At 53.4% G+C, this 15429-nt stretch overlaps 1 pseudogene; it reads left to right on the top strand.

Moving 5' to 3' along the window:
• Positions 1 to 1528: 1528 nt before the first annotated feature.
• On the top strand, positions 1529 to 14183 carry LOC120639679 (annotated as a pseudogene).
• The last annotated feature ends 1246 nt before the right edge of the window (positions 14184 to 15429 follow it).

Here is a 15429-nt window from a genome sequence, read left to right as displayed (position 1 = left end):
GCCGCCCCACGCCGGCTCCCACGCCTCGGTATGGATCGTGACGGTGGTTGAGTTGATGGGGCGTAGCCCAACCACTCCCCCGGAAGCCCGCGCCGAAGGACGCGCTGACCGCCAAGACGGAGGACATGACCGACCGGCCACTCCCTGCAAAGCAGCTACATCATCAGCAGTTCACCCACCCATCCCTGGCCACCACGACTCGCACAGTGCCAGGGATGGGGACGAACACCCCGCGTCGCCATAGCAGGACCCACCAGGACAGACGGCGGTAGGAAGGGGTGTTGGAAGCCATCCGCCCCCCTCAACTTTTCCCTTTTTACCTATTTTCCTCTTTGTAACTGACCCTATCCCTTGAACTATAAAAGGGAAAGGGTGAGCCCCTGACAAGGGGATCAAACTTTTTCGCATGCACACACTCACACAGAGACTTGGGAGCTCATTCCCTCTCTCGCCCGTTTGTAACCCCCTACTGTAGAATGAGTGCAAGAACACGAGCGACTCGAACTGGACGTAGGGACATTCAACCCGAACTGGTATAATCTTTGTGTCTCCCCTTGCATTACCATCCGAGTCCGTGACGTGCGCACAAATTTACTTGCTGGTAATACGGAACGTCGACACCCAGTGGCGCTCGGATGAGGGACTCGGTGTCGCGTTCGTGGAATAAGGTACTTCATGTTTCTCTCTTGTTCGCCGTTGTGCGCTCCGGTGGTGTTGGGTCCGTAAGTTTGGGGCTTTTTCTGGATCTGAAGTTTCTGTGGAAGCTTTGGGTTCCTCGAGCCTTTGTACACAAGTCCTTCCCTTTTTGACGGAGGTGCCGCCGCTTATTCTAGGGTTGTTGGTGCTACGCTATGGTTCTTCTGAAATTGGATGCTTCACATCCATAGCAGAAGAAGGTGGTATAGGGGCCAAATCGAAGTGACCGACAGTTGATGCTCTTTCTACAGAAATCTCTTGCAATTTACCAATATTTGGAGTCCGTCCTTCGATTTGGACAGGTGTGTTTGGTGGCTTGAAACTCCTGCGTGCAGTCTCGCGGCCTCTGCTGTGGTGTTGTCGCTTTGTCCGAAAGGGAAAGACAAACAGTAGGGTTCTTATTGTAATTTCTGCTTTGCTCAGGGACTTTGATGGGAGATTGAGATGTACTCTGTTTTAATACAAATTGCATTTCTTTCTCAAAAAGGACGATTCGGATTTTTTCCATCCATCTTTGACCCTTGACCGTGCCACTGTCCAACCATGTCCCAGGCGACAGTCGCGGCGACACAACACCGGGACACCCGCCCGTGCGCGCGCACGCACGCAGCCCGTTCTTTTTTTTTTTTAACTCAATCTCCCCAAGAGCGCGACGCGGTAAGTTTCAAAAAAAAAAAAGAGCGCCTTCCTGGTCAAAATTTCACCGTGCCCGCTTCCTCTTGCTTCTTCGTTTCCCCGCCCCCGCCAAATTTCCCGCCGCCCATTTCCCTCCCTCCCTTCCCCGCCAAAAAGATCCCCCAAATCCCTGATCCAGAACCCCTCCAACCCGCCATTTCCCTCCGTCCCCAAGCCTCCCCTACTCCTCCCACCTCTCCCACTCCCGCCCTCTTCCCGCCGCCGCCCACCACTACTCCCCGACGGCCTCGCCCTCGCCCTCGCCACGCCGGTAGCCGCCATGCTGGTTTCGGTCGACGATGACTCCTCCGGCTGGCAGGAGTCCCCGTCGCAGGCCGTCCTCTTCGCCGACGAGATCGCTGCTGTGCGCGCCGTCCTGGGCGAGGGCCTCCCCGAGGCCTGCGTCGTTGCCGAGCTCTCCCGGTGCGGCGGCAACGCCGAGCGCGCCATCAACGCGCTCCTCGACGAGTCCTCCGGCGCCGCCGAGGCGGGGCCCACCGACACGGGCCGCGGCGGTGGTGCCGCCCCGAAGCCGGTCAAGGCGGAGCGCGACGTCGGCGGAGCCCCGCCGCCCGCCAAGGTGAAGGCCGAGGCCCTCGACGACGAGGTCGTGGGGAGCCAGGACTCCGCCTCCGCCTCCGCAAAGGCCGACGCCAGGGTGAAGGGCAAGCCGGCAGATTGGTGCGCCAAGGAGCCGTCGGTGGTGCCGCATCGGGTCAAGGAGGAGGAGAGGACCGCCGCCGGCGGTCGCGACGCGCCAAGAAAAGGCGCTGCTGCTGCCGCGGCGGCGGCGAGCGGCGGCGGAGGCATAAGCCTCGTGCCGCGGCCGAAGAAGAGGCCGAGGGAGGAGATGGAGACCATCGACCTCACCGCCACCCACCCGGTGCCGTACCTCAACCCGAGGCCCATCCGGGCGCTGCCGCCGCCCATCGACCCGAGGCCCATCCTGGTGGTACCGCCCCTGGACGTCCAGATGTACGAGCCGAGGCCCGTCCTGCCTGCGCCACCGCCTGTGGACGTAGAGATGTACGAACCGCGGCCCCCGCCGCCGCCGCGGCCCCTCAGGGCGGTCGCGCCTGCGCCTGCCCCTGCCCCTGCCCCGGTAACTGACATGAGGATGGTGGTGGCACCGCCGGACGCCGAGTTTGGCGACTTCCCCGAGGAGCGCGACTGGTTGCTCGTTGGCAAGTCCTATGTGCCCGGGTTGTCCACCAACCGTGGGAGGAGGAGGATGGACGCCGGGGAGATAGTCCATTTCGCATTCCCTTCGTTCGAGAGGAGCTACGGCGGGGTAAAGATGTCGGCCAAGAAGGCGGCGGCTCTGGCGGCGATTGTGCGCTTCTCCACCAAACGAGCTGGAGAGGTCGATACTCAACTCATATCGTGCTGCATTTTTACTCTTGAATAGTTGTCAATGAATGTTTTTTTAAAAATTATTACTATAATTTTGGTCTTGTCTCACTCTTTCTGATGGTGTCTGCAGATTGGGAGGCTACCACAAGAGTGGTCGCAATGCCTTGTCCCGCTTGTCAACTCGTCCAAGGTGAAGATTCACGGAAAGATTGTGTTCTCAACAATTGAGCTGAGGCTGATGCAGGAGGTTTGCTGTATGTTAGGTAATGACTGCTGATGATACATGCTTGTCGTTTTGTTACTCAGCAAGTTCTTAAGATTTATCTGATTCTACTACTGCTAATGTTTTTTCTGCAGCTTCTACATCCACAAATCTGTGTTCAATGAAATGGACAACTCATCATGTGACATGCTGGATCATGCAAATGTCAATTTCTCTTCCAGTCCTCTTCATCAAATGCTTACTCTACTCAAGCTAAAGGCATCCAACAAGGTAGCTCATGTATTGATTTGCTTTGCAAGTTTTCAGAATGATCTTGTCATTGTCTTTCCTAAATGTTTATATGCCTACCATGTGCAGGATGATTTCTCTCTTGGTGACCTCAGCACAACAAAGCTGCAGCGAATTCTAAGGGTAAGCAAGAGCTCTTGGTTTTTTTCCCACGGATATGAGCTCTTGATGTAGCATTTAATTGTGTCCTCCAATGAACTGAATCTATTGTTGCATTTATTTTACGGAAAATACTGAAAATTATAGCCCTTGTACTTATTTTCGTGGCATTGTTGCTGGTTGCTTTTTTCTTTGTGTTCATCATTGATGTTATTTTTCTCTTGATACATGGATTAGGGGAACCATAACAGCGGCGATGAATCCACTCCTGTGCTTGGTCAGGCCTTTCTAGAGCAAGGCCCTGATGAGCAGGCTATTTCAGAGGCTGCCTTGAACAAACTTGTTGGCACTGCTGAAACATTTGACTTGGAGGTAACAATAGAAGTTCGTGGAATTGTTTGAATGTTTACTCATCCCACCCTAATATTTTATACAAACTTAGTTTCTAAATATTTAGTTACATAACTATAAAAACAGGAAGCAGAGCCTCCGAGTGCCCTTGTCTCTGTTCTAAAACCATACCAAAAACAAGCTCTCTTCTGGATGTCTAAATTAGAGAAGGGAATGGATGCTAATGAAGCAACAAAAACTCTCAATCCCTGTTGGAGTGCCTACAATATTGCAGACAAGTATGCTCTATCCATTGTCTTCTGTACAATAGCACTGAGATGGTGATTGGGTATAGTGATAACTAAGAAAAATGTTGTTGCTTACAGGAGAGCTCCTGCACTGTATGTTAATCTTTTCACTGGTCAAGTAACAACACAATTTCCAAGGGCAACTGGGACTGCACGAGGAGGGGTAAGTTTGTTTCAGTTGTTCATGTGCTTGCTTTGCATTATATTCCCAAAGGTAGCTATTCCATTTCCTGAAAAATCCCATCTCTTAACAGTTATAATGCCATGCTATATGCTTCCTTTAATTTCTGTAGAGAGGATTGGCATGTTATAAATTATAGTCTTGCTGCACTCTGATGTTTTGCACGATGTTTGTTTCTGCGTGTTTGAACATTTTCCTCAGCAATTTGATGCAGATATAAACTTAATCCCCACAAAATGTCTCCATTACTTTTGTTTAGCTACCCGAATATGGTTCTTTGCTTTCTCATAACTGCACCGCTGTTAGATGATTAGATTGCATACTATGAAACTTATTTTTGTGTCACCTGTCTTTGCAGATACTAGCAGATGCAATGGGTCTTGGCAAAACTGTGATGACCATTGCTCTTATACTTTCAAACCCTAGGGGGGAGTGTTCCAACTATGTAGAAAGAGATACGAAGGGCTTGAGAGATCATAGGACCAGATCACACACCTCAAGATCCTCTGTACGAGGAGGTACCCTTATCGTTTGTCCAATGCCATTATTGGGTCCATGGAAAGTAAGCATCTTCCAGTACTGTTATTGTGTACATTTTCAATGTCTTATATTCAACCATTTGTCATGAATATGCACTATTTTGTCTTGTAATTGATGTAGAATATGTTAAAGTCACTTCTAAATTTCGCTTTATCCTGTTTTCATGACAAATGGGCAGGTTCACTTTAATGATTTTTTTTTCCCAATCTTTCCCAGTTCTCCAAGAATATTTGATCTCACAAGAGAAATAAGAATGCATTATTGTTCTTCCTTACAGGATGAATTGGAGGCACATTCAACACCAGGAGCCCTTTCTGTTTTTGTGCACTATGGTGGTGATAAAACAGATAATCTCATGCTAATGGCTCAGCATGATGTTGTGTTGACGACATATGGTGTCCTTTCAGCCGCATACAAAGCTGTATGTGTTTGGCATTTGCCATCTGTTGCCAACTTTTTTGTATTTGTATGCTTTTGGAGGTAACAAGGTCATCACAATCTTCACTAATGAAAAATGCTACCCTTAACAGAATGGCAGCAGTATCTTTCATAGGATTGATTGGTATAGGATTGTGCTTGATGAAGCTCACACAATCAAATCTCCTAAAACTAAAGGGGCCCAAGCAGCTTTTGGATTAAACTCAGAATGCAGATGGTGCCTTACAGGCACACCATTGCAAGTACGTTTTTGCCACTGGTATTCACATTTGTTTTCAGTACTTCCTGTTGAAATGGCAGCATCTAAGTGTCCAACTGTTGTAAGCACGATCTAACTTTTTATTTGCTGTAGAATAATTTGGAGGACCTCTACAGTCTTTTCTGCTTCTTGCATGTTGAGCCATGGTGCAATGCAAATTGGTTGGAGTCTCACTGCTCAGTTCTTGTCTCTGCTATAGTTTTTCTTTTTGAAAATCCTAGTTCGAGACATTTTTTGTTGATCTCTATAGGTGGCAGAAGCTTATTCAGAAACCTTATGAGAATGGTGATGATAGAGGATTGAAAATTGTTAGAGCTATTCTCAGGCCACTAATGCTGAGAAAGACCAAGGAAACAAAAGACAAGATCGGAAAGTATGTTTTCTCCAAACCTTCAAAGTTCTCAACTGCATAAACATGCATATATAATGCCTAACAATGCTCAATTATTTGCTTCAGTCCTATACTGGTCCTCCCTCCAGCTCATATTGAAGTTGTAGAATGTGAACAATCTGAACATGAACGTGATTTCTATGAAGCGTTTTTAAGGAGGTCAAAGGTATCTAACTTTTGTTTTTTTTCATGTTACAAGTCAGTTGTATATGTTTGAGTTAGAGCGCCCCACCTAGCCAACCCGACCATAAAACCCAGGTGTTATAGTGGGAGGGGTGGGGGCCTTTATCCTTGGTTCAACATTCCCCCTACGGCGTGCGAGCCCGGCGTAGCCCGCAGCAGGTTCTAGTGCCCGGCGTAACCCGCAGCAGGTCTCAGCACATGAGAGACGCAGGGGAAATCGAGCAGCGGAAATGCGTGGCCGGGAGGGATCGAACCCAGGACCTCGGCTTTGGTACCAAGTTAGAGCGCCCCATCTAGCCAACCCGACCATAAAACCCAGGTGTTATAGTGGGAGGGGTGGGGGACTTTATCCTTGGTCCAACATTATGTAAGAGAGAGGATATGAGAGAATAGTGGCTTGTATTTCTCCAAACCCTAGAAGGGTGGGATTTATAGTTCCTATACATGGGCCTCTGGATGGGCTTCTATACATGGGCTCAATATACTCCAACACCCCCCGCAGTCTGAACTACCGGCGCAGTGGTGTTCAAGACTGGACAACAAGAAAACTAACACCTCCCGCAGTTTGAACTACCGACGCAGCGGTGTTCAAGACTGGATAAGAAGAGAGTACAAATAGAGTACAAAGTGCAAATACCCCCCTGCAGCCACAATTAGCCACCGGCTACGTTGAGGCTGGATCGAAACTTCGAGAAGGTCGACGAGGGCAGCCCCTTGGTGAAGATGTCGGCAAATTGGGAGGAAGTCGGGACATGGAGTACCCGAACATCGCCGATGGCGACTCTGTCGCGGACGAAGTGTAGGTCGATCTCCACGTGCTTCGTCGCTGATGCTGGACGGGGTTGGTGGAGAGGTACACAGCGCTGACGTTGTCGCAGTAGACGAGCGTGCTTTTGGCTAGCGGGCTGTGAGCTCCGCCAAGAGCTGTCGTCGCCAGGACGCCTCCGCCACGCCGTTAGCGACAGCCCGGTACTCCGCCTCGGCACTGGAGCGAGAGACAACCGGCTGCCGCTTGGACGACCATGAGACCAGGTTCCCGCCCAGGAAGACGGCATAGCCAGAAGTGGAGCGACGAGTGTCCGGGCAGCCAGCCCAGTCAGCGTCGGTGTAGACCACCCTCTCAGCAGAGGACGAGCGGTGAAGTACCAGGTCGAGGTCCACAGTGCCACGGACGTACCGGAGGAGACGGTTCAGCGCAGCAAGGTGTGATTCCCGGGGATCATGCATATGGAGACAGACCTGTTGAACAGCGTAGGTGAGATCTGGCCTGGTGAAGGTGAGGTACTGCAAAGTGCCGGCCATACTCCGGTAGGCAGTAGGATCATCCACCGGAGCACCCAGATCAGCAGACAGCTTTGCCTGAGTGTCGACTGGAGTGGAGCAGAGCTTGCAATCAGTCATCTCAGCCCACTCCAGAATGTCGAGGGCGTACTGCCGCTGGTGAAGAGAAGACCAGACGTGCAAGGCTCAACAGTGATGCTCAAGAAGTGGTGGAGCTGACCGAGATCCTTCATAGCGAACTCCCGCTGCAGAGAGGAGATGACACTCTGAAGCAGCTGCTGACTGGAAGCTGTGAGCACAATGTCGTCGACATATAGCAGCAGATAGGCAATCTCATCCCCACGGCGGTAGACGAAGAGAGACGTGTCAGACTTAGCCTCAGTGAACCCCAGTGTCAGCAAGAACATGGCGAACCGAGAGTACCAAGCCCGAGGAGCCTGCTTCAGACCATAAAGAGATTTGTTGAGCCGGCAGATCATATCCGGACGACTGGAGTCCACAAATCCCGCTGGCTGAGAGCAGTAGACAGTCTCTGACAAAGTGCCGTGAAGAAACGCATTCTTCACGTCCAGCTGGTGCACAGGTCAAGAGCGTGATAGCGCAAGCGAGAGAACCGTGCGCACTGTAGCGGGCTTTACAACTGGACTGAAGGTCTCATCATAGTCCACACCAGGCCGCTGAGTGAACCCCCGGAGAACTCAACGAGCCTTGTAGTGCTCCAGTGTGCCGTCAGCCCGACACTTATGCGTCCAGATCCACTTGCCAGTCACCACATTGCAACCAGACGGACGCGGCACGAGGTCCCACGTCTGGTTGGCAAGAAGAGCAGCGTACTCTTCTTCCATCGCGCGATGCCAGTGAGGATCCGCCAAGGCGTCGTGGATAGAGGAGGGTACCGGAGAGACCCGCGGCTCTCCCTCGGTGGCGGAGAGTCGCGGCCTGGGACGCCATTCGCCGAGTCACCATGGGATGGATATGCCGAGAGTTTCGATGGATGACCGGCGGGTGGTACACCTCCGGCTCGGCTCGAGAGGGAGTCGGAGGTGGCGGCGGCGGTGACGGCTCCGGTGTCGGCGTCGTAGAAGCCTCCGAAGGAGGAGGCGGCGTCGGTGTCGACACCGAACGACGCCGGTACACCTGCACCGGCTCAGCGTACCGCTGCGGTGTTGGGGTCGGCGCCGAGCGACGCCGGTACACCTGCACCGGCTGAGCGTACCGCGCAGGTGCAGGTGAAGGCACCGGTGCCGCGCGTGGCGCAGCGGGTGACACCGGGTCCTTGCGCGGCACGACCGGAGGTCCAGGGACCGCGTGTGGCGCGACCGCGGGCACCGGGGCCGCGCTCGGCGCAGCAGAGATCACCGGAAACGGTGCCGGCGTGCCGGGAAAACCTGCAGGAAAAGGACAAACAGGTAACGGTGGCTGAACCACCGGGTCAGTCGGAAACAGAGACTCTAGCTCGGGGTCAGGAGAAGGTGTAGAGGAGGTAGAGTAGGGGAAATCCGACTCGTCAAAGACAACGTGTCGGGAGATCAGGACGCGGCGAGAGGTGAGGTCAAAGCATCGGTACCCCTTGTGGTCAGGGGAGTAACCAAGGAACACACAACTAGTCGAGCGGGGCGCCAGCTTGTGAGGAGCAGTGGCGGCGGTGTTAGGGTAACAGGCACACCCGAAAACCCGAAGGTGGTCGTAGCGAGGAGGGGTACCGAAAGGAGCGTGGTGTGGAGTGGGAGCAGGAGAAGCAGTGGACGGAAGACGGTTGAGCAAGTAGGTGGCGGTGTGGAGGCTCTCAGCTCAGAAGCGCGGGGGCAGAGAAGCCTGGATCAGAAGGGTGCGCACGACGTCGTTCGTCGTGCGAATCATCCGCTCAGCCTTGCCGTTCTGAGGAGAGATATACGGACAAGACATACGCAGCTGAACACCCCGAGAGAGGAAGAAAGAACGGGAGATGGAGTTGTCGAACTCCCGCCCGTTGTCACACTAGACGGCCTTAACGGTGAGGCCGAACTGAGTGGACACCCAGGCAAAGAAGTGGAGGAGGGTGGAGAAGGTCTCAGACTTGGCGCGCAAAGGAAACGTCCAAGAGTAGTACGAGAAGTCATCGACCACCACCAGATAATACTTATAACCAGAGAGGCTAAGTAAAGGAGAGGTCCACAAGTCACAGTGAACAAGGTCAAATGCATGCATCGCATGCGAAGAAGAAGGAAAAGGGAGTCGAACATGACGACCGAGCTGGCATGCATGGCAGAGGGGCTCAGCAGGAGCCCTAGTACCAGGGACATCGGTACTACAACTGACCTGAGCTAGAACGTCGCGGCCAGGGTGACCAAGATGGCGGTGCCAGGTGGTGGAAGACGGCGTCGCGGCAAAAGCGGCAGACCAAGACGGCCAGGGCGAGGAAGAAGGCGAGAGTGGTGCAGCGGAAGGAGGAAGTCGGAGGGTGTAAAGGGGCCCCGTGCTGTCACACCGGAGTAGCGGACGCCGGGAGGCCAAATCCTTTACAGTGAGGTCAGAAGAGTCAAACTCGATGGAACAAGAATTGTCAGCTGTAAACTGACGAATGGAAAGAAGGTTATGAACCATCTGAGGAGCAACAAGGACATTGGGAAGATGAAAGGAGCCAGGAGCAGAACCCACGGCAGTGACAGGAAGGCAAGACCCGTCACCAACCATGATGGAAGAAGGACAAGAAGGGTGTGGGGGTCAGACAGAAGAGAGGATACCGACATGTGGGGTGGTGTGGAAGGAGGCACCCGAGTCGGCGATCCACTCGGTGCTGACCGGCGGCATCCGCCCCATGGCGCTGAAAGACTGCGCCAGTGCGGCCTGGTCCTACTCCCCAGGCCAGGGCGGTTGCTGGCTGGGTGGAGCGGGCGGGGTCCAGAACGGCGCGAACAGGGGTGCAGCAGCGGCGAGCATGGCCGTGGCGTGCGCAGCGGGCGCAATGGCCCGCGCGGTGGCGAGGGAGGCGGCGGCCCGCGCGGCGTGCGCGGCGGGCGCGACGGCCTGAGCCTGCGCGGCGGCGAGGGAGGCTGCAGTTGCGGTGGTGTGGCACGCGCCCTGGAGCAGAGGAGGAGTGCCCGCGCCGTGCTGGCCGGCGGCGGGCGGGGCACACCAGGGGCCGGCGGCCGGATCAAATCCGGCGGGGAGGGCAGCGGCCGCAGCAAGGCCAGAAGCAGTAGCGGTTGCTGGCAGCGGGCCGGGAGGAGGTGGAGGTAGCAGGCGGCTGCAGGGGAGGGGCCGCCCCAACAGGCGGCTGCAGAGGAGGGGGGAGGCGCCTGTGCCAGCCAGGGCGGCACTGGCAGCGGCCGGCAGGGGGGCCTGCAGCAGGGCCTGTTGGGCGGCGGGATTTGCTCCTGCGCCCGCGGCCCCCGCACCCCCTCCAGCCGCGGCGACGGCAGCAGCCAGGATGGCGGCCGGCAGGGGCCCCTGCAGCGGCGGCAGGCCCTGCCCGGGCGGCTGTAGTAGCTGGGTGCCCGCGGTGGCGCACCAGGCTGCAGCGGCGCCAGCAGAGGACGGCGCAGGCCATGGCGCAGGGGCTGAGGCTGCAGGCGCGGCGACCTGCGCGATGGGACGGGAAGGAGGCCACGGCGCAGGGGTGGCGACTGCAGAGGAGGTGGAGAGAAGGGGAGGGACCACGGCCTGGCCCGGATCTGAGCAGGGGAGGACGACGCCTGGAGTAGAGGAAGCCCAGGCGCCGGGAAAGGAAGAGGGGGGTGGCGCCGGTGGCTCCGGCGGCCGGCCGGCCATGGAGGCGGCGGCGGCGGCGGCCATAAGCTAGCCTGATACCATGTAAGAGAGAGGATAGGAGAGAATAGTGTCTTGTATTCCTCCAAACCCTAGAAGGGTGGGATTTATAGTTCCTATACATGGGCCTCTGGATGGGCCTCTATACATGGGCTCAATATACTCCAACAGTTTGTTTCACTTTTAGCTGATTTGCAACGGTTAACTGATGTGTTGCTAAATGCAGGATTCTTATCTAGGTCAAACTGAATTATGCTTCTCAATATTATTTGCGTAGTTGTAACATTTCAATGGATAATATTTTGTACATGTCTAACACAAAATGGTACCTCCTCCCAACAGGTTCAATTTGACAAATTTGTAGCACAAGGCAGTGTTCTTAACTATGCTAATATTCTTGAGCTACTTCTCCGGCTAAGACAATGCTGCAATCACCCTTTTCTAGTTATCAGGTTAGTCTTGCATTGTGAAACAATACTGTACTGTTGCATTCCATCATTGCCTTGTCTAATTGTTTTGCTGAATTTTTAATGTGCAGCCGTGCTGATCCTCAAAAGTATGCTGCCCTTGACCAGTTAGCACAGCGGTTCCTTGAAGGAGTCCAAAGTTCTGGAAGACAGAATGCCCTACCCTCACGTGCTTATGTTGAAGAGGTTGTTGAAGAGATTCGCCAGGGTGCTACTACAGAGTGCCCTATCTGCCTTGAGTCAGCTTCTGATGATCCTGTGCTCACTCCTTGATGATCCTGTGCTCACTCCTTGCGCACATCGGATGTGCCGCGAATGCCTTCTTTCTAGCTGGAGGACTCCAGATGGAGGGCCATGTCCCCTGTGTCGACGTCACATCAGCAAATCTGACCTCATCATATTGCCTTCTCTGTTGCTTTGAAGTTGATGCCGAGAATAACTGGAAGGACTCCTGCAAAGTGAGCAAACTTATACCATTGAAAAATGTAACCCATCCCTTATGTGCCATTGAAAATTAGCATATTCCTTCAATGCCATTGTTTTTAATTTTCCATTCTCTCTGTGCCATTACTGTCAAAAATACTAACGAAGCAGTTAAATTGTGAAAGATAAAAAGACAATAATACCCCTGGCTCCTATTCCTTGCCCACTCTCTACCACTGACGTGTGGGACCCATGCGTCAGATTCATCTTCAACCTTCCCCCTTCGGATCCTTCCACCGTGGCGCGTGCGGGGGAGGCTTGTGCTGCCCCTCCGCCGCACTACAGCCGCGGCCGCCGTCGCGCGAGCCGTGCCCTTTGCCGGGCCCCTGTCGCCGTCACGCGGGCCGCCCCGCACGCTGCGTCCTCCGCCATCGGCCGCACCCTCCGCCACACCCCCCCGGCCACCGTCGCGCGGGCCGCCATGCGCGCCGCGTCCTTCGTTGTGGGCCGCGCCCTTCGCTGCAACATGCCCCAGCTGTCGTCGTGCCGGCCGCCGCGCGGGCCACCGTTGCGCGGGCCGTGCCCTTAGCCGCAGCATGCCCCGGCTGCTGTCGTGCTGGCCGTCGTCACACGCGCCGTGCCCTCTGCCGCACTGGCAGGTTCCAGCGCGCGGCGCGGGGTCCAGCCTGCGCGGCCGCCCATGCTGCCCCTCTGCCTGCGTGCGAGCCATGCTTGCTGCCCGACGGCAGAGGGCGCGTGCGGGCACGGGTCGGCACTCGCATGTGGTGGCCGGCGCGACGGAGCCACGGCAGGGGCGCGGCGGAGGGCGGCCGACGGAGGTGCAGCACGGCACGGACGGCGGGCGACGGAGACGCGGTGCGGCAGCTGGCGGAGGGGGCGCGCGGGCCATGGGTCGGCGGCGCGACGGGGCCACGGCAGGGCCATAAAATCGGCCGGGATTCAGTCCACCGGTGGCTGCTCTGCTTCTAGTGGCCGATGGCTCGGGCGCTCTACCTCGCCGGCGACCTGAGCGCCACGGGAGAGGAAAAGGAGAGGCCGAGAGGAGGAAGGAATTTGACGCCGTTAACTGTCTTTTGACGGCAATGGCATAGAGAGGATTGAAAATTAAAAATGATGGCATTGAAGGGATGTGTTAATTTTTAATGGCACATAGGGGATGAGTTACATTTTTCAGTGATACACAGGGAATTTACTCTATCTTGATTCTGGAGGATCTGCAGAAGAAAAAGGAGAAGAGCATTGTATTCAGCCAGTTCACTTCATTCTTTTATCTCCTAGAGATCCCCTTAAATCATAAGGGTATGAAGTTCCTGAGGTATGATGGCAGGTTGAGCCAGAAGCAGAAAGAAAAAGTTCTGAAGGAGTTTAGTGAAAGTCAGGACAAGCTGGTAAGCATGAGCAATTTCTAGTCAGGCTCCTTGTTTCCTTTTTGCATAAGTTCATTTTCTGTATGCATCCTGATTGTTTGTATGACTATTAGGTGCTACTGATGTCACTCAAAGCTGGAGGTGTAGGGCTAAATCTTACTGCAGCATCCAACGTTTTCCTGATGGTATTTATTCTAAACCCTGTCAATCCAGTGAAATGACAATTATCTTTAGTCTTGACATTACTAATAGGTCGCACTGGCAATCTGACGCTGCTATTTGTTTATGCAGGATCCATGGTGGAACCCCGCAGTGGAAGAGCAGGCTATCATGAGAATTCACCGCATTGGGCAAAAGAGAGCAGTCCAAGTGAGACGGTTCATTGTGAAGGTAATTAACAATGATATTCACTAACCTCTTGAGATATTTACCTGCACTGTCCCAGGCTACTGAAACCTCAAATGCTTTCTGTTGTTTCAGGATACCGTTGAGGAGCGGATGCAACAAGTGCAAGTGCGCAAGCAGAGGATGATTTCTGGGGCACCGACAGATGAGGAAGTCCGTGGTGCTCGCATTGAGCATCTCAAGATGTTGTTTACATAATAATTGCTGTGAGCAGATGTGATGTGTATATCTGATCTTTTATTTCCTGGGATAATTGGTAGTACTGAGTAAGTACTAAGTAGACATGTTTGGTAGTATCTAGGATCAGACCACTGTGAATGGGGATGGATAGGTCATGGGTGTAACCTTGTGCCTATCTGATTTTGTGGATACATCCCCATGGTATGTTGTATATTACCCCATGGTATGTTGTATATTATCTGTAATAGTATCTTCTGGTGTTCAGCATCCTGCTATAGCTAGTCTATTATTGCTTGCTGTTGTGGAGTTGTAGCCAAGATCAGCTTCAGCCACCTGTTGCCTCTGTTTCCATCGCTCGCATTTTTTTACATGATAAGTTGATTCATGTGCATATGTTATTCTCTGGTGGGCCTCGATGGCGAGTTTATGGGTCTAAGTATTGAAATTTAGTAGATGCCGTTCCTTGCAGTGAGTCCACTAGACTTGCAAATATATTGGAATGAAGCTTGGGGAACATATAAAGTTCAGTATGATAGTCATATGGCATGTTCATGATGCGCTGCAACTTAATTGGGGCATACACAAAAACATATGAAAAATTTTACAATACTTGTGGAGGTGTTAGGAGGTATTTTATGTGTCTGATTTGTGGGCCCAATTAAGGGTAGATGTTAGGAGACGTCAATGAAGAGGTTAGATGTGTCTATGGTGGGTGGGTTCATATGTACCGTAACGCCTCGTAACGTCTCCCAATTCCTCCAAAGTTAAAAGAGGATTAGAAATTCATGGTAATTCTGTTTTTGTAGTAATTTTTTTCAATTAAGGATATCACAGTAAATTCACAATTATAGAAATAATGTTCTGAATAGTATAGTTGGGGGGTATGATTTTAGTACTATAGTGAGATGAATATTTGTTTTAAAGAAAAAAAGGATGATCCTATTCATCTCGTTAGGGTTCCCAGGCACGGCAATTTGCACCTCATCGTCGCCCTCAACCTTGTCGGCGGCCGTCTGCCCTCCAGGCCCATGTTGCCGATCGCCTCCGGGCGCTCTCCGCCCATGCCGCTGCATCATCCTTCCAGTCCCCGACGCCGCCTGTGCCGTGCTCGCCGTCGGCCCCGTAGCAACGTGGACGCCCGTGGGCGACGGCGGCGGGAGGCAGCGATGCGGGCAAGGGCAGTGCAGCGCGGCGGAGGCAGTATTGAGGGAGAGGGCGACGCGGTTCCCACGGCGACGGCGGACGCGGACGAGGCTGAGTGCGCGTCGGGAGGAGGCAGTGGGGGATTTGGGGGTACCCCAATTACTAATTTACCCTTCAATAATTAAAATTAATTAAAAACAATATTATGGGTAGGCATTGGGAGGTATTGAAAAGTATTAGTTAATATTTCCAAGCATAATAAAAAGGTTTTCAAACATATATTGTCTATGACTCGGTTTCATTTTGGTATGTAAATAACGGGATGGATGTGATTGGGATCACTTACACATTGCCTGTTTTCTTTCAGGTGCACTCAACAGCTGTGATATTGAAGGAGCTGTAGTGAAAAATTCAAAATATGGGAGCATTGT

Source organism: Panicum virgatum, chromosome 7K, assembly GCF_016808335.1.
Source record: "Panicum virgatum strain AP13 chromosome 7K, P.virgatum_v5, whole genome shotgun sequence".
NCBI classification, from domain to species: domain Eukaryota; kingdom Viridiplantae; phylum Streptophyta; class Magnoliopsida; order Poales; family Poaceae; genus Panicum; species Panicum virgatum.
Note: the sequence above shows the minus strand (reverse complement) of the source record. Positions and strands in the feature narration are given on the sequence as shown.